Genomic DNA, 27495 nt, shown 5'->3' on the forward strand with positions numbered 1-27495 from the left:
ACAGCTGCACCTCAAGGATGTGTGCTTAGCCCACTGTTCTACTGTCTCTACACCTCTGTCTTTTCAGGCACAATGCAAACACCATCTATAAATTCACTAAAGACACAACTGTTGTTGACAGAATCTCAGATGGTGATGAGGAAGTGTATGGAATGAAAACGATTGGCTGGATGATGGCGTCGCAACAACAATTTTGTACTCAATATCAGTAAGACCGAGGAATTAGTTGTGGTCTTCAGGAAGGAAAGTACGGGGAACACCTAGCAGTCTTCATCAAGGGGTCGGAGGTGGAAAGGGTGAACAGTTTCAAATTCATCTTGGTGTCAACGTCACTGAAGATCTATCTGGACCCAACATACTGATGCAATTACAAAGAAGGCATGCCAGCAGCTATATTTCATTAGAAGTTTGAGGAGATTTGGTATGCCACCATACATTCTAGAAAATTTTTACAGATGTAGCATGGAGAGCATCCTAACTGGTTGCATCACCATCTGCTATGGAGGGACCAATACACAGGATGAGAAAAACCTGCAGCAGGTTGCAGACCTTGCTAAATCCATTGTGGGCACTAGCCTCCTCAGCATCGAAGACATTTTGAGAAGGCGATGCTGCAAAATGGCACATCCATTATCAAGGACCCCACCGTCCAGGACATGCTCTCTTCTCATTACTACCATCAGGGAAGTGGTATAGGAGCCAAAAGAAACACACTCCACATTTTATGAACAATTTCTTCCCCTCTGCCATCAGATTTCTGAACAACCCATGAACCCAGGTACACTACCTCACTATTTTTGCTCTCTTTTTGCATTTGTATTTGTTACTGTAATTTATAGTATGTATTGCTCTGTGCAACTGCCACAAAGCAACTTCTGCCCTTCATTAAAATATCTTATTTTGCAACTCTATGGCTCACCCTCTGCAGATTTGTCACCATTATCCCATACACTGTGATTTTCTTCTCCAAAGCTCCAACCTCTATTTTTTTCAGCCTTCTCTTTTCAATAGCTTTCCACATTCAGCATTTCTAAATCTGTTTCTCTTTAGAATGACCTCCATTTTTCCCAGTGCTGATCAGAAATACCTTGGGGCTTTTTATCCTCCTGTTGAAAGTCTTATATATGGACAAGTTGATGATACTTTCCATTCATTTATACTCCGTTTCAGTGTGCCAGGATTTGCTCATTAGCATACTTGTTATTACTTGTCTCCCTGAAGCTTCCTCTATTAGAACTAGGTTCATTAGGGAGTGAATTTTGATTTCCCTAGTTGGATGATATGCATTCTGCATTATTGAATTGTTACAGAGCAAGAAACAGAGAGAAAGGCAATAATATGTTAGGAAAAGTTAGGGTAAGCCCTATAACTTTCGAATTAATTAAATAAAATTGAGGCATTAATTTCAAGTGCAACTTATTCTTCAACCCAACTGCCTCTAAATTTTAACTCCATGTACTCTAACGTTCTGATTAAAGATTATTATCTAACTAGTTAATTAGCTGCTGAATTTCAGTTGGAAGTAACAACATGTTATTTTTGGAGAAACATTTTTAGTATTAAAGGTTGCACAACATTTCCAGGATATGCTGTAATGTTTGGTGAAGATTTTTGGAAGGGTCAGAATTTTGCCCGAAACCATCCCTGTGAGGTCCTGGGCACACATGGGATTTTGTATTTTTGTAAGGTACAGAATGTCTGTAAATCATTTAAAACAGACATTACAGAAAGGGCATATACTCCAGTTATCAGAGTCCCCACGTATATAAGCTTTCATTGTAAGCAGCATGGAATTTGAACTGGTACTCCAAAATAAGTTGAATTCATCCAGCGCCTTGGTCAGAAACTAGTCTAGATAAAGAAAGGGACTTCAGATGTTTTCCTGTGTGTGTTACTGTTTTGAGTGGGTGGCCAATTTTTGAAGTGTGCATAACTTGCTTAAAGGAGCAAAGTTAGGAGTTGGAGAGGCCATTGTTTCTCTATGGGATCTGCTCCTACAAAAATGTAAATCTTCCTGGGCCCCTTCTGGATTGTAATTTGCAAGGCATAATTCTATGACCACAAAATGACTTTGATTGTCAGTGTAGTGGAGGCAAGAAATACATTCAGTGGCCACTTTTTTGGATACACCTGTATTCCTGCTCATTAATGCAAATATCTAATTAGACTATCATGTGGGATCAACTGAATGCTTAAAAGCATGCAGACATGCTCAAGAAGTTCAGACCAAACATGAGAATGGTAAAGAAATGTGATTGAAGTGACTTTTACCATGGAATGAATGTTAGTACTAGATGGAGTGATTTGAGTATCTCAGAAACTGCTAATTTCCTATGATTTTCACACACAATAGTCTCTAGGGTTTACAGAGAATGGTGCAAAAAAACTAGACACATCCAGTGAGTGGCAATTCTGTGGGCAAAAATCCCTTGTTAAAGAGAGAGGTCAGAGGAGAGTGGCCAGATTGATTCAAGCTGACAGGAAGATAACTAACTCAAATAACCATGCATTACAACAGTGGTATGCAGAAGAACATCTATGAATGCACACCACGTTGAAACCTTATGTGGATGGACTACAACGGCAGAAGTCAACAATGGGTTGCACTCGTGTACCTAATAAAGTGGCCACTGAGTGTATGTGAACAAGATTCCTCCACTGGGAGAACACCAGTAGGCTATGATCAAGTAGAACTGCAAAGCTCTACTTCATTGCTCTGCTATCCATCCATGCAACCATTCTTGGGACAAAACAGACTCAGGCCAAATGCCTTTACTGCCTGATAAGATGGAAATGAACTGGTGGACATTGGAATAACCTCTTTTGAGTAAAATTCTTCAGGAAGTGTGATATTTTACTCTTTTATGTAGCTCAAGAAAGATCCTCAGTATAGTTTATGCTTCCAGAAACTAGGATCTCTGTCTAGGTCAAGATGATGAGCCAATTTACAATTAGTGTCAATGTACAATACTGAGGGCTAAAGATTTTACGTTGATTTGCAATTCTGCAGATCATGTTGACTAACTTTGCTGATTTTGCAATAAATTTGAATTCAGTAAACTTCTAACAAAATATATATTACTAGCTTGGTTGGGCTATTAGATCAGACCAAATTCAGATCAGTAATGTAAACATGAGCAGATGCTGGAAATTCAAGCAATACACATCAAAGTTGCTGGTGAATGGGGGAGATGTGTTTGAGAGCAGATTTGATGGTGGAGTAAGGGAAGCCCTTTTCTTTAAAAAAGGAGGACATCTCCCTTGTCCTGGAATGAAAAGCCTCATCCTGAGAGCAGATGCGGTGGAGACGGAGGAATTGCGAGAAGGGGATGGCATTTTTGCAGGAGACAGGGTGAGAAGAGGAACAGTCCAGATAGCTGTGAGAGTCAGGCCCGAAACGAAGACTGTACCTCTTCCTAGAGATGCTGCCTGGCCTGCTGCGTTCACCAGCAACTTTGATGTGTGTAAATTCAGATCAGATTAGTTTATTGACAACTACAATACTGCAAAGGAACCTTTTTGCTTGCAGCAAGTTCAGAGTAATAGTATACATGAAAATAATAAATACAGCATTAATTATGTAGATGAAAACAATAAACAGCCCAAAGATTGCAGTGCAATCTGAAGTCGTGCAACATACAATTTAAAAACACTGCATCAGACAGGAATCAGATTTTTAAATTATACATTATAACTCTGTAGGGAGCATGTCAGCATTATAAGGAGACATCTGACAAATCAGAATCTTCAGGGCTGAGGTCATGGAGAAATGTGTGATATGTTTCAACCCTGGAGGTGAAGAATGATGAATAACTCTTCAGATCAACATAAAATGCTCAAGGTCAAAAAAATCACAGGATAATGTTATTTTCAGTAAGCATGAGATTAAATGAAAGGAATGGTCTCTGTTGCTCCAATGTCTCTTTGATTAGCAGCTGTACCTGACAATAAAATCCCTGATTTCAATGGACTTTATAGAAGTCTTCAAAAATTGTGACATTTCACTTCCAAATATTGTTCTTATTTCATTGCATTTGTGTATTTCTAAGTATTCCTTGTATGAATATGTAATTGGCCACTATTTTTAATTCTTTTGGAAAGGTTTGCGTACTTAAACATGTCCGTCACTTTCAGTAAATGCTATTATGTCAGGTAGCAGAATTACTTCATATCCTAACATAGAAACATAGAAAACCTACAACACAAGACAGGCCCTTCGGCCCACAAAAGTATGTATTTATTAATGCCAATGTATGACTTAAGCTTATTGAATCCTTATTCATTGGGTCTGAGGTCAATTGTCACAACATTTTGCTTCTTGTCTATTGCTGAAAGTATGAGATGTTTGCATGATTTCATGGGTTTTGAAGCTATTTAACTTTTTTTTTCATTCTTTACAGCTTTAATGCATTTTTGAAATAATTAATTAAACATTGAATTGAATTGACTTTATTACTTACATCCTTCATATACATGAGTAAAAATCTTTATGTTACGCCTCCATCTAAATGTGCAACCTGCAATTTATAATAATTTTTAATAAATAATATGTACAACAGGATGGTCAATATAACATAGAAATACTGTTGTGTCAGCATGAATTAATCAGTCTGATGGCCTGGTGGAAGAAGCTGTCCTGGAGCCTGTTGGCCCTGGCTTTTAAGCTGCAGTACCATTTCCTGAATAGTTGGGGTGACTCAGGTCCCCAATGATCCTTCGGGCTCTTTTTACACACCTGTAAATGTCCTGAATAGTGGGAAGTTCACATCTACAGATGCGCTGGGCTGTCCGCACAACACTCTGCAGAGCTGTGCGATTGAGTAAAGTTCACTTTCCGTACTAGGCAGTGATGCAGCCAGTCAGGATGCTCTCAATTGTTCCCCTATAGAAAGTTCTTAGGATTTGGGGATCCACACCAAACTTCTTCAACTATCTGATGTGAAAGAGGCGCTGTTGTGCCTTCTTCACCCCACAGCCAGTACATACAGACCACATTAGATCCTCGGTGATATTTATGCCAAGGAACTTAAAGCTATTCACCCTCTCAACCCCAGATCCATTGATGTCAATAGGGGCTAGTCTGTCTCCATTCCTCCTGTAGTCCACAACGAGTTCCTTTGTTTTTGTGACACTGACGGAGAGGTTGTGCTCTTGACACCACTGTGTCAGGGGGATGACTTCTTCTCTGTAGGCTGCCTCATTATTATCTGAGATTAGGCTAATCAGTGTAGTGTTGTCAGCAAATTTAATTAGCAGATTGAAGCTGTGGGTGCGGATACAGTCATGAGTGTACAGAGAGTAAAGGAGGCGGCTTAGGATACAGCCCTGAGTGGCACCTGTATTGAGGGTCAGAGGGGCAGAGAATCTTACAGCCTGCTGGTGATCTGACAAGAAGTCCAGGATCCAACTACCCATGGCAGGGTGAAGGCTGAGGTCTCTGAGCTTCTTGTCGAGCCTGGAGGGAATTATGGTGGTGAATGCTGAACTGTAGTCCAAGAAGAGCATTTTCACATAAGCATCCCTCTTCTCCAGATGTTTAAGGACGGTGTGCAGAGCTGTGGCTATTGCATCATCTGTCAATCGGTTGAGTCGGTAGGTGAAAAGTAGGGGGTCCAGTGTGGGTGGTAGGATGCTGCAAATGTAGTCCTTGACCAGCCTCTGAAAGCATTTGCTTACTGCTAAGATGAATGCGACAGGACGCCAGTCATTCAGACATCTTACCTTGGTCTTTTTATGTACTGGAACAATAGTGGATGTTTTGAAGCAGGAGGGCACTCTACACTAGGAGAGGAAGAGATTAAAAATGTCTGTAAACACACCTGCCAGTTGTGCCGTGCACATCCTGAGTACCTGCCCTTGGATGCTGTTCCATCCCGCAGCCTTGCGTTTGTCCAAACATTACAAGGTTTCAGTAAAACAGGTCCTTTCTTCAATCATTTGCTTTAGATGATGTATATGAATTGTAAGCATTCCAAATGATGATTCATCTGCCGAAGTCTTGTAATATATTAGGACTTGAATTTGCTTAGAAGCTGAGGTAACACATTGTTGAAGATGTTGGCTTAATTACAGTATGTAGTCCTTGAGCTAATCTAAGGGTTTTTGAAGTAGGTTCTTCTTCCTCATAGTTGCAAATTGCTTCCACAAATAAATGTAATTCTCTATTACATTATGCATTATAAGTAATATTGCAAGCACCATATGCCAGGCTGAAGTCATTTGTAACTGAAGAATTATCTCTTTGATGTTATTCACAGGCTTTGCTTGGTATTTTCTCTAATGAAGTGACAAAATTCCTTCTAAGCAAAGTTTTCAGATTTAAGTATTGTGGTAGGTTATTGCTGAAATTGGTTTGTCTTAACACATCGATATCAGTTCAAGGTCAAACTAAAAATGCTGTTGGGTCTCTGTTTATTTTCTGATTCTAACAATCATTTTCTTTAGAGCACAAACAAACATACAAGGACTTAAACAATCTAAATAAAGAGCTGAGAAATGATGCTAAGAGATAAATGAACAGCAAAGAATGCAAAGGTAAAATGATGACACCTCTGAAAAATTCATCATATTTATAGATAAGATAAGGAAAATTCCTTGGATAAACTAAACCAATCAATGATTGCACAAGCAACACACATAAAAGTTGCTGGTGAACGCAGCAGGCTGGGCAGCATCTAGAGGAAGAGGAACAGTCGACGTTTTTGCCCAGGACCCTTCGTCAGGACACACACAATTACATCACATGGGTAATGTGCTAATACTTAGCCAATAAAAAGTGAGAAAGGTGATAAACCGTTAGTACCGCTTTCTGCCAGTAAGCTGGGACAAATCTTCGTATACCATGAAAAAGATGTGAGTTTGTTAAAAAGTACAAATCTTGCAAAAAGTATTATTAACAACAGTAGTTTCCAACAGTGCAAATCTTTCTGGAATTCAGACCAATAGCGTACTGCCCTCCTGTATTTAGGGTTTATTCATTGGATTATAATTAAGCCTTTGTAAAAGACAAATGAACAGGCATAGATCTATATCACGGAAGAGGCTTATGCCTTTTATATCTAAACAGGACTGAGAGCATAGGGTGGGGACGAGAAGGAATTGCTTTTTGTGGATGGTGGAAGGTTGATGGAGAAATAGTAGTAGATCAATTTCCAAGAAGGCTGAATACATTTAAGAACAAGACTTCTTTAAGTACGCTAGCTTTGTTCCCAAATGAGCAATTAGTTAGGCTAAAAGATTGGCTGGTTGTCATCCATCCCCACCCAGCCAAGCAAAAGAGAGACCATATGGATGATATGGTGGAGAGTTGGGAAGGGAATGGCTGCAGTATGGTTGGGGTGGTGGAGCCAAAGAAAACTTTCAGACAGAGTAGCTCAATGTTTGTGTTGGTGTTCTGATTGTGGGAGATCTGTTGGAAAGGAGAAATGCAGGTTCTCAGTTTTCCTCGAATTTACTTAGTCCATTTTTGACACCTTGCTTCCCTTTCTCGATCTCACTGTCTCTATCTCCAGAGACAGCTTATCCACTGATGTCTAGTACATACTCACACATTCTCACAGCTACGTGGACTATACCTCGTCACACCCTGCTACTTGTAAAAATGCCATCCTCTTCTAGTAATTCCTCCATCTCACTCTCAGGATAAGGCTTTTCATTCCAGAAAAAGGAAGGGCTTCCATTCCTCCACCATCAATGCTGCCCTCGACTGCAACTCTTCTATTTCACGCATGTCTGCTCCCCATCCTCCCGCCACCCTACCAGGGATAGGGTTCCTCTTGTCCTCACCTACCACCCCAACAGCCTCCACGTTCAGCATATAATTCTCTGAAATTTCCACCAACTCCAATGGGATCCCACCACCAAGCACATCTTTCCCTCCACCACCAGCCCCCCCCACTTTCTGATTCTGCAGGAATTGCTCCCGATTCAACTCCCTTGACCATTCACCCCTCCCCACTGATCTCCCTCCTAGCATTTATCCTTGCAAGCGGAACAAGTACTACAGCTACCCCTCCACCTCCTCCCTCACTATCATTCAGTGCCCTAAACAGTCCTTTCAGGTGAGACGACACTTCATCTGTGAGTCTGTTGGGGTCATATACTGTGTGTGGTGCTCCCAGTGTGGCCTCCTGTATATCAGTGAGACCCTCCATAGATTGGGAGAAAGCTTCACCAAGCGTCTATGCTCCATCCACCAGAATGAGTGGGATCTCCCAGAGACCAACCATTTTAATTCCACTTCCCATTCCCATTCGGATATATCCATCCATGGCCTCCCCTACTGATGTAATGAAGCCACACTTAGGTTGGGGGAACAACACCTTATTATCCGTTTGGGTAGCCTCTAACCTGATGGTGTGAACATTGATTTTTCAAATTTCTGGTAATGCTCCCCAACACCCCTGCCCTTCACTATTTCCCATCCCTTATCCTCCCTCACCTTATCTCCTTGCCCACCCATCGCCTCCCTCTAGTGGTCCTCCCACCTTTTTCTTTCTTCCTTGGTCTTCTGTCTCTTTCATGAATCAACTTCTCATCCCACGCCCTCCAGGTTTCACCTATCATCTGGTGTTTCTCTCTCCCCTACCCCCACCTTTTAAACCTATTCCTCAGCTTTTCTTTCTCCAGTCGTGCCAAAGAGTTTTGGCCCAAAACATTGACTGTACTCTTTCCTTAGATGCTGCCTAGAGTTCCTCTAACATTTTCGTGTGTGTTAAAGCGGGTTCATTTTGGGTACAAAGGTGCAGCAAATACTCATGCTGAGGTAGCAGGTCTTGTCTCCGTTCAGAATTCAGCTTTTCCAAACCTTTGCTACTGAAACAATGGGTTCTCAAGGAAAGATGAGTTGGCTGTTCCATTATCACCAATGACTGTCAAGTTGAATTGGCGTTGGGCATATTCTTCTTTTAATGTCCATCCTTTTGTTTCTTGGCTCACTATCAATGGGAAAGGGCTCAAAATTATTCTTTCCTCTCCCTACTCTTGATCTGTAAAGGCTATTTTATTTGACAACATAATAAATTGAAGCAGGAAGTAAAATCTTCCCGATGGAAATTGAAAATTTGGTTTAACTAAATTAAGCACAAAACATTGAGGCTTAGTATGATATGAAGAGCATACACACTGGCTTGCTAATGAGTATACAAAAGAGAGATGAGATAGATTCAAAGAGACGGCAAATGCTGGAAGTTTGATCATGTCTTGAATGATAAGTTTGAATGTGGTTGGAGAATACTCATTAGTATTCCATTAGCTACCTCCATCATTGCTTAAGTGTCTCTGGCCCTACTATAGCATCCTTTGTTGCATGAGTACTGAGAGGAAAAGTTCCATCAAGCATGAAAGCTCAATATGTCATCATTGCTACCTGATTACAAAAAAAAATACATATCCAGATAAGACTGTGGGAATGATTCCTGCAGTCTGAGAAACTGAAATGCGATTAGTGAAGCTTATCCAATATCTCCACAAACAAGTGTATTTTATAAAATATTTCTACTATACCAACCAATTATTAAATGCAGCAGTAATTGAAAAGCAGGACCCAGCAGCTTCTAGAAATGTGTACTAAAAATAAATGTTTACTCAGCAGGAAAGGCATTGCCTATCAAGGAAGCAATGTGAGTTAATAGTCAATGATACTTGTTTCCAGAACTGAGAAAGATAATGGTTAAAAACGTGGTTAAAAATGCAGAGCAATAAGGGGATGGAATGAACAAAATGCATATCAAAGGTCAAGATCAGGAAGAAATAGGAGAGGGTATTAAAGGCTTGATAATGGTAACTATTCAAAGGTTTCAAAGGTACATTTAATGTCAGAGAAATGTATACAATATACATCCTGAAATTCTTTTCCTTCACAACCACCACAAAAACCGAGGAATGCCCCAAAGAATGAATGACAGTTAAATGTTACAACTCAAAAGCGCCCCCCAGTTTTCCCCTCCCATGCATAAGCAGCAGAAAAGCAATGATCCCCCTTCCCCCACCAGCAAAAAAAGCATTGACACCCCCCACCAAGCACTCAAGCATGCAGCAAAGTATCAGTGAAGACACAGACTTGCGGTACCCCAAAGATTACTCGTTCACCTGGTAATTGAACATACCACGGGCTCGCCCTCTCCCTAATAAGAGAAAAAGAGGTGTTTCCATTTCACGGTAAGAGGGGAGATATAACAAACAATTTGCTGATATATGATGATAAAAGTCTGTTGTATTGCTTTTTCCGAGCTCTGTACCCAAAGAACACAGGTCACTAGGCACACAGCCAACAGCCAGCAGCCAGCTTGCTGCTTACGAACTACTGACTCCAACGACACACCAATTACCTGTGGAGGCACCAACCTCAAGACCGCCCACCTCGAGAGCCATAAAATCCCAAAACCCTGGAGGCATACTAGTCTTTTAGGCCGCGTCCTTGGTTTGTCGAATAGCGGTCAGTCATGAGACCCTGAGACTGGGTCCCATTCCTGCAAAGAACTGAAGTCAGTGTGTAACTCCAGGTCAGGGTCTTCAAAAGAACCCTGAAACGGAAAAATAGAGATATTAAAGATAGAAGTAGAGCTGTTTCCGAAGATGCAAGCAAAGGAGTCGCCGTTCGGCGCCATCGTCTCCTAAGCTCCACCCCTTCACCAACTATTCTGCCTAGAAGTGGTGCAAATAAACAGTAAAAGAAGAGGAGAGGAGAGAAAAATCTACTGCTTGAACTGAGACATATAATATGCAGAGGTATGGCTTTTAAAGGGATATATTTCCTTTTATTAAAGAGGTTAACATTGAAGAAAGTTTCAGCTAGTGATCTGCCAATAGTGGTGGGCACCATAGTCCTATTATTCTGTGATAACTGCAATGTGAAATGAGAAAAACTTTAAATTAAATCGGCTGAGTAGTTCCTTCTCATCCATTTAAACTGGGTCCTATGGAAAATTTGTATCCATCAGACACATACCAAGATAAACATCAAGTACTGATGGATGAAAAATGTAGTTTGGTTAGCCCAATATGTGTTGGTCTTTTCGTGTCATGTGATTGACAATAAGTGAACACTGCTGTTTCAGTTCCAGGACTTTATAGCAGGACTTAAACCACACTGCCAAAGGGAGAGCATGCAAACTCTCAGAACCCATGATGCAGCAGCAATGCTCAAGGAGCTATTGACCCAACCTTTGCCCCAGACTCATCCTGATTTCCTAGGCACACTCAATATTTGCTGGTTGTGTGAATTAAAGGCCTTGTGTATTAACTTCTCCGTTGGTGAGCCAAGGTACAATTGTTTCAAAATGAACAACATCATGAATACTTAACGCATCTTTGTAGGTGTCAGCCAAGTGCCAGAAGACATAAGAACAGAATTAGGCTTTTCAGCCCATTGAGTCTGCTCTGCCAATTGATCATAGGCAATGTATTATACCTTTCATCCACATTCTCCTGCCTTCTGCCTGTAACCTTTGACACAAATTAATAATCAAGAACCTATCAATCTCTGCTTTAAAAAACCTAATGACTTGGCCTCCACTATCATCTATGGGAATGAATTGCATCGATTCACACCCTCTCAGTAAAGAAACTCCTTCTCATCTCTGTTCTAAAATGGCATCCTTTGATTCTGAGGCTGTGCCCTCTGGTCATAGGTTCTTCCACTGTAGGAAACATCCTCTCCACATTCATTCCATCAAGGTATTTCAATTTTTGATAGGTTCAGTAGGATCGCTCCTCATTCTTCCACAACAGTGGGTATAGTCCATAGCCATCAAATGTCCTCATACATTAACTATTTTGTTCCCAAGATCATTCTCGTGAACCTCCTCTGGATCTTCCCCAATCCCAGCACATCCTTTCTTAGTTAAGGGTCCCAAAACCGCTTACAACACTCCAAATGAGGTCTTATGAAGAATCAACATTACATTATTGCTTTTATATTCTAGCCCTCTTGAAATGAATGCTGATATTGGATTTGCCTTCCTTACCACTGCTCAGTCTGCAGGTTAACCTTTAGAAAGTCCTCCACGAGGATGTCCCAGTCCCTTTGCACGTTTGATTTCTTAATTTGCTCCCTGCTTATAAAATAGCCCATCTTTTAGTCTTTCTCCAAAATTGCATGACTTTACACTATATTCCAAATGCCATTAGCTTGCCTATTCTCCTAATCCGTGTAAGTCCTTCTGCAGACTACCTACTTCCTCAACATTACCTGCCCTCCATTTATCTTTGTATCATCCACAAACCTGGCCACAAAACCATCAATTCTGTCATCCAAGTCATTGAGATACAACATAAAAAGAAGTGGTACCAACACCGACCCCTATGGAACACCACTAGTCACCAGAAGCCAACTCTATAAAGGCACACTCTATTCCCATGACTTGTCTCCTACCAGTCAGCCAATTTTCTAACCATGCTAGTGTCTTTCCTTTAATACCATGGGCTCTTATCTTGTTTAATAGCCTTTTGTGTGGCACCTTGTCAAGGACCTTTTCAAAATCCAAGTAATAAATATCTACTGATGCTCCTTTCTCAATCCTGCCTGTTATTTCCTTAAAGAATTCCAACAGATTTCCCAGGCAAAATTTCTGCTTAAGGAAATCACACTGACTTTTGGCCTATTTTATCAGGTGCCTCCAAGTACCCTGAAACCTCATCCTTAGCAACATCTTTCCAATCACTGAAGTCAGGCTAACTGACATTTTTTCTGCTGCCATCCCTTCTTAAAGGGTGGAGTGACATTTGGAATTTTCCAGTCCTCGAGAACCATACCAGAATCTAATGTTTCTTGAACAATCATTGCTAATGTCTCCACATTCTCTTCAATTATGTCTCTCAGAACCCAGGGGTGTAGTCCATATGGTCTAAGTAACTTACCTACCTTCAGACCTTTCAGCTTCCCAAGTACCTTCTTAGTAATAGCAACTACACTCACATCTGCCCCCTGACACTTATAAGTGTCTGGCATACTGCTGGTGTCTTTCACAGTGAACACTGATGCAAGATACTCACTGAGTTCATCCACTGTTTCCTGTGCCCCCATTATTATTTCTCCAGAGTCATTTTCTAGTGATCCAGTGCCCACTTTCACCTCCCTTTAACTCTTTATACATCTGGAAAGATTTTTGGTACTTTTATATTAATAGCTAACTTATCTTCATATTTCATCTTTTCTCTCCTTATTCCTTTTTTGTTGTTTTTTGTTGATTTTTAAAAGCTTCCCAATCCTCTAGCTCACCACTATTTTTTTACTATTTTGTATACCCTCTCTTTGCTTTATGCTGCCTTTGACTTCCTTCATCAACCATGGTTGCCTCATTCTCCCTTTAGAATACTTCTTCTTCGGGATGTAACTATCTTGCAGCTTCTAAGCTGCTCCCAGAAACTCCAGCCACTGCTGTTTTTCTTTCATTCCTGCTAGTGAGTGAACCCTTCCAATCAATTTTGGCCAGCTCCTCTCTTATGCATCTGTAATTCCTTTTACTCCACTATAAGACTGATAGATTTGATTTTAGCTTCTCCCTGTCAAACTGCAGGGTGAATGCCACCATGTTTTGATCACTGCCTCCTCACTGTTCTATTACCTTAAGCACCCTAATCAACAGCCCTCCAGAATTGCTTTTTCTCTAGTGCACTCAACTGCAAGCTGTCTCATAGACATCTACAAATACATTCTCTTGGGATCCAGCAACAACTTGATTTTGTCCAGGCTACCTGCATCTTGAAATCCTCCATGATTATCATAACATTGCCCTTTTTAAGCGACTTTTCTATCTTCCATTGTAATTTGTACTCCACATCCTGGCTATTGTTTGGAGGCCTTTACTTAATTTCCGTTAGGGTCTTTTTATCCTTACAGTTTCTTAACTCTACCCATAAGGTTTGTATATCTTCTGATCCTATGTTACCCCTAAGAAATTTGATTTCATTTTATACCAACAGAGCCATCTGCTGACCTGCCTGTCTTTTTGATACTACAGATATCCTTGGATGTTAAGCTCCACTCGCTGGAATTCAGAAGAATGAAAGGAGATCTTATAGAAACATACAAAATTATGAAAGAGATAGAAAAGTTAGAGGCAGGGAAGTTGTTTCAACTGGTAGGTAAGACTAGAACTAGGGGACATAGCCTCAAGATTCGGGTGAGTAGATTTAGGACGGAGATGAGGAGGAACTGCTTTTCCCAGAGAGTGGTGAATCTATGGAATTTTCTGCCCAATGAAGCAGTGGAGGCTACCTCAGTAAATGTATTTAAGACAAGGTAGGATAGATTTTTACATAGTAGGGGAATTAAGGGTTATGGGGAAAAGGCAGGGAGGTGGAGTGTGTCCATGGCCAGAAAGCCATGATCTTATTGAATGGAGGAGCATGCTCGATGGGCCAGATGGCCTACTCCTGCTCCCATTTCTTATGTTCTTATCTTTTTGTGTTCTCCCAACTATGATCTTCCTCCAGCCACAATTCAGTGATTCCCATAGTGTCTTACCTGTGAACCTCTAACTGAGATACAAGATCTTCTACCTTATTCCAGAAACTGCATATATTCTAATATAATGCCTTCAGTACTTTACTCATCACCATACCATGGTTTTCTTATTTGTGAGATTCAAATTCGAATCTTGTCTACAGGAGAAATCGCAACTCGTTACATCTACACTGCCTAAAATAAAGTATTCTCGAGTTGAATAACTATCCAGAGTTTTGCAGCAACTGTATTTTATGGGGAAAGAAAACATTTTGCAAAGTTTCATCAAGTTCTAGACGAGAGAAACTGAAAAGGTTTGAGTTCCTCAGTTCATCTCATTACCACATTGATCTAAATGAGGGCAATCTTGTTCCAGTGATTTCAGGTGGGTTGTTTTACTGTTTCTAATTTGGCGCACAAATTGTCTTTTTGATGAAGATAATTACTAGTACAGGAAATGAAACAATACATACACTAGATGTAATGGAGAATAAATTAACTGCTACCAAACTTCACAATACTACATAATTCTGCTCCCTTCATTGGTTTCCTTCTTTGATCTGATACTTCCACTGAGCTGGCGTTCCAAGGCTATTATATACTGAATGGCATTCAACCCTGTATAAAACAAAATCCTTTACTGAAACAAATAATCATCCAGGCATCTTTTTAAAGTTGTTAATCAACATAGCTTTGAAGATTTAAAATAGAAATTTATTTTGGATACCAATTTTTTTTTAGATTATGAAGACACATAGTCCGCTTTTATTGTCATTTAGTAATGCATGCATTAAGAAATGATACATTATTTCCTCCGGTGTGATATTACAAAACACAGGACAGACCAAGACTGAAAAAACTGACAAAACCACATAATTATAACATATAGTTACAACAGTGCAACAATACCATAACTTGATGAAGAAGTCCATGAGCACAGTAAATTCAAAGTCTCTTAAATGACCCACATCTCACGCAGATGGGAGAAGGAAGAACTCTCCTTGCCATGCGACCATGGTCCGACTCTGAGTCATCCGAAAACCTTGAGCTCTGATCAGCTCTCCAACACTGAGTACTGAGCACCATCTCTGTCCAAACGATTCAACCTAAACCTCAGTCGCCACCAGCAGGCAAAGCCGGGGATTTTGAGGCCTACCCTCCGAAAGATTCCCGACCACGCAGTAATGACAGCAGCGAACGAGCATTTCAGAAATTTCTCCAGATGTTCCTCTGTGCTTTCACGTCCATTCTCCATCAAATCGGAATTGTCCATGGCCCCTATTTAACAGATACGATATCATTTTCACCTGAGGGCTGGGCACGCGCACGGTGCGCTGCCTCTCTCCTTCCCGCAATATTTATTGGGGAATAATCATTTTATTTTCTCAGTTTGATCAAGCCCTGAAGCAATTTGCTCCACACACTCAAGGAATCTGTTTCTTTCCTGATATCCTAAAGACCAACCTACAATATATTCTGTTCTTCCACATTAGGAGGTTTGTTAGTGCTATTGGGGAGGCTTTAAACTAGATTTGCAGGGGGATGGGAACCAGAGTGCCAGAGCTGACAGTGTGGCTGGGGTGAAAATAAATGACGTCAAAAGTTCAAGCAAATCCGCTGATAGAAAGGTTGTGAGTGGTGGTAAAAATCTTCTGAGGTGTATATATTTCAATGCTAGGAGTATTGCGGGGAAGGCAGATGAGTTGAGGGTGTGGATTGACACATGGAACTACGACGTTATAGCAATTAGTGAAACTTGGCTACAGGAGGGGCAGGACTGGCAACTTAATATTCCAGGGTTCCAATGTTTCAGATGTGATCGAGGCAGAGGAATGAAAGGTGGGGGAGTAGCATTGCTTGTTAGGGAAAATATTACAGCAGTGCTCAGGGAGGACAGATTAGAGGGCTTGTCTACAGAGTCCTTATGGGTGGAGCTGAGAAACAGGAAAGGTATGGCCACATTAGTGGGATTATATTACAGACTACCCAATAGTCAACGAGAGTTGGAAGAGCAAATCTGCAGAGAGATAGCAGGCAACTGCAGGAAACATAAAGTTGTGGTGGTAGGGGATTTTAATTTTCCATATATTGATTGGGTCTCCCATACTGTTAGGGGTCTAGATGGTTTAGAGTTTGTAAAATGTGTTCAGGAAAGTTTTCTAAATCAATATATAGAGGGACCAACTAGAGGGGATGCAATATTGGATCTCCTGTTAGGAAACGACTTAGGACAAGTGACGGAAGTCTATGTAGGGGAGCACTTTGGTTCCTGTGATCATAACACCATTAGTTTGAACTTGATCATTGACAAGGATAGATCTGGTCCTAGGGTTGAGGTTCTGAACTGGAAGAAGGCCAAATCTGAAGAAATGAGAAAGGATCTAAAAAGCGTGGATTGGGACAGGTCGTTCTCTGGCAAAGATGTGATTGGTAGGTGGGAAGCCTTCAAAGGAGAAATTCTGAGAGTGCAGAGTTTGTATGTTCCTGTCAGGATTAAAGGGAAAGTGAATAGGAATAAGGAACCTTGGTTCTCAAGGGATATTGCAACTCTGATAAAGAAGAAGAGGGAGTTGTATGACATGTATAGGAAACAGGGAGTAAATAAGGTGCTTGAGGAGTATAAGAAGTGCAAGAAAATACTTAAGAAACAAATCAGGAGGGCTAAAAGAAGACATGAGGTGCCTTGGCAGTCAAAGTGAAGGATAATCCAAAGACCTTTTACAGGTATATTAAGAGCAAAAGGATTGTAAGGGATAAAATTGGTCCTCTTGAAGATCAGAGTGGTCGGCTATGTGCGGAACCAAAGGAAATGGGGGAGATCTTAAATAGGTTATTTGCATCTGTATTTACTAAGGAACCTGGCATGAAGTCTATGGAATTAAGGGAAACAAGTAGTGAGATCATGGAACCTGTACAGATTGAAAAGGAGGAGGTGCTTGCTGTCTTGAGGAAAATTAAAGTGGATAAATCCCGGGGACCTGACAGGGTGTTCCCTCGGACCTTGAAGGCGACCAGTGTTGAAATTGCAGGGGCCCTGGCAGAAATATTTAAAATGTCGCTGTCTACAGGTGAGGTGCCGGAGGATTGGAGAGTGGCTCATGTTGTTCCGTTGTTTAAAAAAGGATTGAAAAGTAATCCGGGAAATTATAGGCCGGTGAGTTTAATGTCAGTAGTAGGTAAGTTATTTGAGGGAGTACTAAGAGACAGAATCTACAAGCATTTGGATAGACAGGGGCTTATTAGGGAGAGTCAACATGGCTTTGTGCATGGTAGGTCATGTTTGACCAATCTATTGGAGTTTTTCGAGGAGGTTACCAGTAAAGTGGATGAAGGGAAGGCAGTGGATATTGTCTACATGGACTTCAGTAAGGCCTTTGACAAGGTCCCGCATGGGAGGTTAGTTAGGAAAATTCAGTTGCTAGGTATACATGGAGAAATGGTAAATTGGATTAGACATTGGCTCAATGGAAGAAGCCAAAGAGTGGTAGTAGAGAATTGCTTCTCCGAGTGGAGGCCTGTGACTAGTGGAGTACCACAGGGATCAGTGCTGGGTCCATTGTTATTTGTCATCTATATCAATGATCTGGATGATAATGTGGTAAATTGGATCAGCACCAATTTGCTGATGGTACAAAGATTGGAGGCGTAGTAGACAGTGAGGAAGGTTTTCAGAGCCTGCAGAGGGACTTGGACCAACTGGAAAAATGGGTTGAAAAATGGCAGATGGAGTTTAATACAGAAAAGTGTGAGGTATTGCATGTTGGAAGGACAAACCAAGGTAGAACATACAGGGTTAATGGTAAGGCACTGAGGAGTGCAGTAAAACAGAGAGATCTGGGAATACAGATACAAAATTCCCTAAAAGTGACATCACAGATAGATAGGGTCGTAAAGAGAGCTTTTGGTACATTGGCCTTTATTAATCAAGGTATTGAGTATAAGAGCTGGAATGTTATGATGAGGTTGTATAAGGCATTGGTGAGGCCGAATCTGGAGTATTATGTTCAGTTTTGGTCACCAAATTACAGGATGGATATAAATAAGGTGGAAATAGTGCAGAGAAGGTTTACAAGGATGTTGCCGGGACTTGAGAAACTCAGTTACAGAGAAAGGTTGAATAGGTTAGGACTTTATTCCCTGGAGTGTAGAAGAATGAGGGGAAATTTGATAGAGGTATATAAAATTATGATGGGTATAGATAGAGTGAATGCAAGCAGGGTTTTTCCACTGAGGCAAGGGGAGAAAAAAAACCAGAGGACATGGGTTAAGGGTGAGGGGGGAAAAGTTTAAAGGGAACATTAGTGGGGGCTTCTCCACACAGAGAGTGGTGGGAGTATGGAATGAGCTGCCAGACGAGGTGGTAAATGCGGGTTCTTTTTTAACGTTTAAGAATAAACTGGACAGATACATGGATGGGAGGTGTATGGAGGGATATGGTCCGTGTGCAGGTCAGTGGGACTAGGCAGAAAATGGTTCGGCACAGCCAAGAAGGGCCAAAAGGCCTGTTTCTGTGCTGTAGTTTTTCTATGGTTTCTATTAACCAATATCAAAAGGAGTATATTTAAGAGGAAAGCTAGTACAATTTCCTGTCGCGCACAGTCGCTGATGTACGCTGGCACCATCTTGACTCATGTCACTATCATTACAAGTAGCCTCGTTTTTTTTACTTTTCATGTTGTGAGTAAATAGTTAACAAAATCAAGGCAGCATTTTCTTCAGGAGCACTTAAAACTAAATTGCCTGAAGAAATCTGACCCAGTTATTTTATCAAGTCATGTGCAGTACCTGCTTGTTCAATTTCTTGAACCTGCACCTTATCAAGAGGTTCAGAATTGAATGTAGCTCGACAATTTCATTTCCTGGCATTCTGCTGAGTCCCTTTTCCAATGTTAGGTCTAATGTTCTTGAAATTCTTGGCTGATGTTTAGAAACACACAATACTGTTTTTGTGCAGTTGGTCAGCACCTGTGAGGGTATGGTGTTAATTGAAAAGGATAGTGTTAACACAGCTTAATGAGGAATGACACAAGGAAACAAATTGCTTTTTTTGTAGCCCATGTCAGATGCTGAAAGATTTGTAAAAATTAATCCCATGCATTGTTGATGCGCACAATCAGCTTCAGGTTAAATGAATAGTGTGCTGTCTGGGAAGCTGTAAACTTCTATCAGGAAACTGGAAATTATAATGCAGCAGGAGGACCATCAAAAATTATGAAGCAGTGAAAAATAAGTATTGGTATTCATTGTGGATATACTCCTGAAAATTGGACAGTACATGTAAGGCTGCTTGATGCCTGCTCTTCTTTTAGGGAATGTGAATGGCAGCTGAAATAGTACCTCAATTTGCTGGCTATGTCGACTAATAACTTTAAAAAGACATCTGGAAGAATATTTCTTTCAGCAAAGTATTCAGTTTTATAACAAAGAAAGACATGATGCTGAATGCCAGACAGGCATGCTGTTCACCTAAAGATATCGGCTTGGAAGTTTCAGCACATGTGGTTTCAGCACAGTTGGTGAGATGAGGGGAGGCTTTGATTTCTATGTCTCAAGTACCCACTTTCAATGATGAAAGAAGATCATTATAGTTTGCTGCTGTCAAGTCAAATTCTTCAAGACTACTGGCAAATCAAATTTCTGCAAAGCCTGATGAAATAAATAGGTTTCTTCAGTGGAGGATCATCCTTTAATGATAGGTTAAACATGAATGTGCAAAAAAGATAGAAAGGGAAGAAGTTGTTCCACAGTATTTCAATACAAAGGGTACATTTCAGCATGCACGTTCCTTTCTTCATCTTTGGGCTAGGATCCCTGTAAAATCTCTACATGGACAGTGTAGAATGTTAATACTAGTTACTCATTATCAGACAGTATATACAGGATCCAGTCACAATAATAATTGTATTTAAGGTGAGAGTGGTTAGTTTAAAGGAGATGTGCTGAGGTAGATTTTTTACACAGGGAAGAGAGTGTACTTGGAATATACTGCCAGAGATAGTATGGCAGCAAATAGGGGCATTTAAAGGGATCTGAGATAGGCAGAGAATGGAGGGATAGGGACATTGTTCAGGCAGAAGCGATTAGTTTAGTTGAACATTGTAGTTAAGCAGTTTAGTAAATTCAGTAAAAAATTGCAGGCTGAAGGGCGTATTCTTTTCCGTACAGATTTAAAAAGTGTGTGGTGGGTGGTGGGCTGTCAGGACTTTCTTCAGAGATTGAGATCACGGAGACAGTGTATGAGTCCATTCGTCACTTCCCACCGATCTCCCTCTGACACTTATCCCTGCAATGCCGTCGATAAGTAAATTCAATGATAGTTAATACCAACACAATCAAAATTACCTCCATGGTGAAGCATTTCTAATAAGTCAACAAAGCAAAATTGTATGTGTGTGGTGTGAGTCATGCTATCTAATTAACTGGTGATGAAATTACTGCACGTGTACTAATGCTCACATTGTTTATTTATTTATTGAGATACAGCACAGAACAGCTTCATTTTTGAGGTGAATTTTATTGTGTTAGTTTTAATTGCCATTCTTATTTACTTATCAATGGCATTTTGCAATAAAAACGTGAACAATTTGAAACAGCTTTACAATTTCACCTACTATAGAAATACACTTGAAACAACTTTTCTGTCACTTCAGAGTGAGCACTGCCTGGCCAGTTGATGGTGCAGAGAAATTAGGATGTTAACGGCCAGTCTAATGCTAAATAGATTATCTTTAATGTTGATTGATGGTAGTTTAGCTGAGAAGATTCCAGCTCTTCAAGCATGTCAATGGGAGGCAACACAGGGACCAAAAACAGTAAAACAACGGGGAGGCTACAAAGAAACAATAGCAAATAGCAGTTCAGCAAAAGCTTTCGTTATTGTGCCCTGCTGTTAATTTAAAATCCAGTTTAAACTATTGACTGAGGGCAGGACATGATTGTCAATGTATGATGCCTGTCTCAGCTCACTGCTACTTGATGGGAATAATTACTGTGCTAAACTGACAGCACCAATTTAATAATTGGAAGCTAGGGTGTCTTTTACTGATGAATACCAGCTTTGTGTTAGACCTTTGGTTAACTCCTGGCTGAGATAAATTTATCATGTTCCAGTTCAAAAGTGCTGAATTGCTCTTCTCCAAAATAAAATCAATGCAAGGGCTCTAAGTTTTTTTCAAGTAACACACCATAACAAATCATTGCTTCCAAAGAAAGTACCACTTTCTGAAGTGCAATGGTGCCTCTCGGGTACCAGTCACAAATGATGCTGGATTCGCTACCGTAACTATAGCGTCCTCTTCCTCATTAATTGTATTGCTCATTGACTATGTCTTTGTCCTTTAGGCCTCAAAGGGCTTTAGAAAATAACTTCAAAATCCTATAATTTTAATATTTAGGAAAATGCATTTTAAGGAGAAAAAGCAACATAATTTGAAGATGCCTTTGCCCTGAAGCTAGCCTATTTAAAACTAGTGCCTTCAAATTTTGATGCCTTCTAATTTTCTGTTGTTTACTTCTGCAAAGAAGTATTACAACTGTCAAATTCCACAGTGCATTCAGTGACCATTTGGCTTTTCATACCTTATGGTGATTCCTGCAGGAAGAGTGGTTATGTGTACCTTCATTGTCAATGCAGGGCAAATGTACAATAAAGAGAGTATGTTCCTCATAATGACAGACATTGATCAAAAGTACAATAACTCAGCATACCCTAGGAGAACTTGGGCTCTGTGAAGTGTAAAGTCAGATAGAGAAAGAGAGGATGATTTGCTAGTTTAACTGTCTTTTCTGCTGTGACTCTCTGTAGGTTCTGAAAGTCCACAGACCCGTAATATTGATATTGTCACAAAATGGGTTGCTTATTTCTGTGTATTCTCCTTAGAATAATTCGTCATCATCATTATGTGCCGCGTATGCATACTATAGGTGATCATGGTCTCATGGCCACTTTTGTTTTTGGCATATTTTCTCCAGAAGTGATTTGCCATTGCATTCTTATGAGTGGTAACTTTAGAAGACAGATGGCAATAAGATCATAACTTATAGGAGCAGAATTAGGCCATTTGGCCCATTGGGTCTGCTTCTTGATTTTATCATCCAATTTTCCTCTCAGCCCTAACCTCCTGCCTTCTGCCTGTATCCCTTCATGCTCTGACCAATTAAGAATCTATCAACCTCTGCCTTAAATATACATAAAGACTTGGCCTCCACAGCTGCCTGTGGTAAGGAATTCCACATATTCACCACTCTCTAGCTAAAGAAATTCCTCTTCATTTCCATTCTAAAAGGAAGCCCCTCTATTTTGAGGCTGTGTCCTCTTGTCTTAGGCTCTCGCACCATAGGAAACCTCCTCTCCACATCCACTATATTAAAGCCTTTCACCATTCAATACATTTCAAAGAGGTCACCCCTCATTCTTCTGAATTCTAGTGAATACAGCCCTGGAGCCATCAAAAGCCCTTAATATGACAGGCTATTCAATCCTGGAATCATTTTCGTGAATTCCTGTGAACCATCTCCAGTTTCAGCACACCCTTTCTGTATATGGGGCCCAAAACTGCTCACAATACTCCAAGTGAATACACATCAGTGCTTTATAAAGTCTCAATATTAAACCCTTGCTTTTATATTCTGGACCTTTTGAAGTGAATGCTAAAATCACATTTGCTTTCTTCGTCATAGACTCAATCTGCAAATTAACTTTCGGGACTCTTGCACAAGGACTCCAAAATCCCTTTGTGTATCAGATTTTTTGCATTTTCTCTTCATTTACAAAATAGTCAACCATCTTATTTCATCTACCAAAGTGCATGACCATACATTTCCCAACAGTGTATTCCATCTGCCACTTCTTTTCCCATTCTCCTAATCTGTATAAGTACCTCTGCAGCATCTCTATGTCCTTATAACTACTTTCCCCTCCACCTATCTTCATATCGTCCACAAACTTTGCAAGAAAGCCATCAATTCCATCATGCAAATCATTGACATATACCTGTAATGTGAAAAGAATCGGTCCCAACACAGACCACCATGGAACAGCACTAGTCACTGGCAGCCAACTAGAAAAGGTTCCCTTTATAAACAAGAGAAAATCCAATTAAAACACACAAAATGATGGAGGAACTCAGCAGGCCACGCAATATCTATGGAAAAGGTCTATGGAAAAGCATATCGTTGACGTTTCAGACTGAGACCCTTCATCAGGACTGTGAAAAAAAAGATGAGTCAGAGTTAGAAAGTGGGAGGAGGGGTGAAAGAAAGACAAGGTGACAGGTGAAACTGGGAGGGGGAGGGGTGAAGTAAAGAGCTGGGAAATTGATTGGTGAAAGAGATGCAGGGCTGGAAAGGGGGGAATCTGATGGGAGGGAACAGTAGACCATGGAAAAAAGAAAAGGGGGAGGTGCACCAGAGGGAGCTGATGGGCAGGTAAGGAGATAAGGTGGGAGAGGTAAAAGGGAATGGGGAACGTTGAAGGAGTGGGGTGGGGGGCACATTACCGGAAATTCAAGGGATTGATATTCAGGCCATCAGGATGGGGTTTACCCAGACAGAATATAAGGTTCCCTTTATTCCCACTCTTTGTCTCCTGCCAATCAATCACTGCTTTATCCATGCTAGAATCTTCCCTGTAATACCATAGGATTGTAGCTTGTTAAGCAGCCTCATGTTTGGCACCTTGTCAAAGGCCTTCTGAAAATCCAAGTACTCAAGATCAATTGATTCTCCTTGGTCTATCGTGCTTGTTATTTCTTCAAAGAATTCCAACAGATTGTCAGGCAAGATTTTTTCTTGAGGAAACCGTGCTGACTATGGCCTATTTTATTATGTGCCTCCAAGTACCCTGAAACCTCATCCTTAATAATCGACTTCAACATCTTCCCAACCACTGAGGTCAGACTAATTGGCCTATAGTTTCCTTTCTTCAGCCTCTCTCCCTTCTTGAAGTGTGGAGTGACATTTGTAACTTTCCAGTTTTCTGGAACTATTCCAGAATCTAGTGATTCTTGAAAGATCATCGCTAATTCCTCTATAATCTCTTCTGCTTCCTCTTTGAGTGCACCATTTGGTCCAGGTGACTTATCTACCTTCAGACCTTTCAGTTTCCTTACAGCCTTCTCTCTAGTAATGGTAGCTTCTCACATTTCAGAATCCCTGACACCTGGAGCTTCCACCATACTGCTAGTGTCTTCCACAGTGAAGACAGATGCAAAATACTTATTCAGTTTGTCCATCATTTCCTTGTTCCCATTACTACCTCTTCAGCATCATTTTCCAGTGGTCCAATATCCATTCTCACCTATTCTATCTTTAACATCTTAATGACTTTTTTAGTTGCCTTCTGTTGGTTTTTTAAAACTTCCCAATCCTCTAACTTACTACTAATTTTTGTTTTATTATATGCCCTCTCTTTGACTTTTATGTTGGCTTTAACTTCTCTTGTTAGCCATGGCTGTGTCATCTTTCTTTTAGAATACTCCTTCCTCTTTGGGATGTTATATCCTTTGCCTTCCGAATTGCATCCAGAAATTCCATCCATTGCTGCTCTGCCATCATCCCTGTCAGTGTTCTTTTCCAATCAGTTTTGGCCAACTCCTCTTTCATGTCTCTGTAATTCTTTTTACTCCACTGTAATACTGACATTTGACTTTAGCTTCTCCTTCTCAAATTTCAGGGTGAATTTTATCTTATGATGATCACTAGACCCTAAGAGTTCTTTTACCTTAAGCTCGTTAATCAATTCTGGCTCATAGCACAACACCCAATCCAGAATAGCTGATCCCCCAGTGGGCTCAAACACGAGCTGTTCAAAAAAGCCATCTCATAGGCGCTCCAGAAATCCCCCCTCTTAGAATCCAGCACCAAGATTTTCTCAATCTACCTGTTTATTGAAATCCCCCATGATTATTGTCACCCATTGTAATTTGTAGACCTTATTCATTATACTGTACACATTCAAATACAACACCTTCAGCTCTGTGTTCACCATTTTCGATTTTGTCTGTCTTTTGCATTGCAACTCATCCTGTTGACTGCTATATTGCCCTATCTACAGTCTCTCCTCACTACACATTGAATTTGTTTGTAGATCAGATACATTATTTTCAGCACTATCATATGTCTTTCCTACAATACTCCTTGCATTGAAATATATGCAGCTGATTTTACCAGTCGCACCATGCTCAATCTTTCAATGCTTAACTTTGTCTGAGTTCTTACCAATGTCTGCCCCCGCAACCTTTCCACTAACTATTCTGGCACTGTGCTTTCCACCCGCCCTGCAACTCCAGTTTAAACCCCACCATGCAGTATTAGATAGATAGATAGATAGATATACTTTATTGATCCCGAGGGAAATTGGGTTTCGTTACAGCTGCACCAACCAAACATAGAGCATAAATATAGCAATACAAAAAACCACAAACAATCAAACAACAATACGCAAATTATGCCAGATGGCAATAAGTCCAGGACCAGCCTATTGGCTCAGGGTGTCTGACCCTCCACGGGAGGAGCTGCAAAGTTCGATGGCCACAGGCAGGAACAACCTCCCATGACACCCAGTGTTGTATCTTGGTGGAATATGGCTGGAGTACAACAGCAAAAAGTTCAATATCTGGTCTACAAACACGTTCCTTGATTGTAATATGACCAGGATTGCACCATCTATTGTTAACCAGAAAAGTAAGCTCCCAACTTCTTTACCCTTACCCCTCTCAGTGCACTTCCGGTCAGCCCAAACGGTCTGGAAGCCCTCCATGGAAAAGTTTTGGTCGGGTATGTCCTCGTGCAGCCCCGTTTCAGTAAAACACATAACACTGCACTCCCGAAATGTTCTCTGACTCCTGGCTAGCGCCGTCAACTCGTCCATTTTATTACCCACCAAACTCCTCTTCTCCATAAGTCTCTGTTGTCTCGATCCAGTCCTCTTTCCTTGCCTTTGTGATCCCCCTTTTCAGCAGGGGTGTCCGCTGCTCTGTTCGCTAAACCAGCCAACATAAGCGCAATCAGCTGGTCCCTGGAATAAACAATGCGACCATACTGCTGCCCTGCTAATGAGATTAGTCCGAATGTAACTATTTCCAGCGCTAAAAACACAAATAAAACTCCCTCCACCAGCATGTTAGAGAGGTGCAGCTTCAACGTGTTACCGTGAAAAAAAATACAACGAATAACGAAAGTTAAAAAGGTAAGAAGAAAAAAGTAAGAAAACTAGACTTCCTGCTAGGATATTAATCCCCCTTCAGTTCAGATGCAAACTATCCCTTCTGTAGAGGTCTCACCTTCCCTGGAAGAGAAACCAACGATCCAAAAATATTATGTCTCCCTTCAAATTCAACTCCTTAGCCACGTATTAAACTGTATAAATCTTCCTATTATGATCCCAGCCATTATCAATTCTCTTCAGAGGTGGTCTACCTAGGATCAGCGCTTGCATTACCAGGGCTTGTGATATGCACCAGCTGCTCATACGACCATCCACCACCTGCTTCAATGGTTTCACGTGACCCTGAACAATAAAGAGTGTTAAAAGACAAAAGTAATTAAGAGAATTTGAAGTCTTTAGGATGGTAGATGAATGACTCATTTCATCTTCTCATATTTGTGAAATCATATCTGGAGCCCATTCAAGTTCTGCTCTCTTATAGAGTAGTTCATCCCTACATTTATTTCTTCACAATCAATTCTTTCTGATATACCCATGAATGCTCCCACCCCTCAATTCTCCTGCCATCAATATTCTCTGCTAATTTTTTTGACAGCTGCATGGATTAACCAGTGCTCTGAGCAGGAAATTTTTACATGGCCTGAAAACTGCGCAGCACTTTAAATGTTTTTTTTTATTTTAATATGTGGCAGTGAACAATAAGGGTCACATCCTTCAGATGGTTCACAAAACTACTTCTTTCACTGTCAAATGTGGTTGTATTACTTTTGGAACCTGTGATCTACATTTTGGTTGTGTGGTTTCAGGCTGATTGAGTGATTTGGCGCTTTGCTTTGTCTGAGGGTGTTCAGTGAGGTTTTGAATGAAGTTTTCAGCCTGGAGG

This window comes from Mobula hypostoma, chromosome 3 (assembly GCF_963921235.1).
Source record: "Mobula hypostoma chromosome 3, sMobHyp1.1, whole genome shotgun sequence".
In the NCBI taxonomy this organism is placed as follows: Eukaryota; Metazoa; Chordata; class Chondrichthyes; order Myliobatiformes; family Myliobatidae; genus Mobula; species Mobula hypostoma.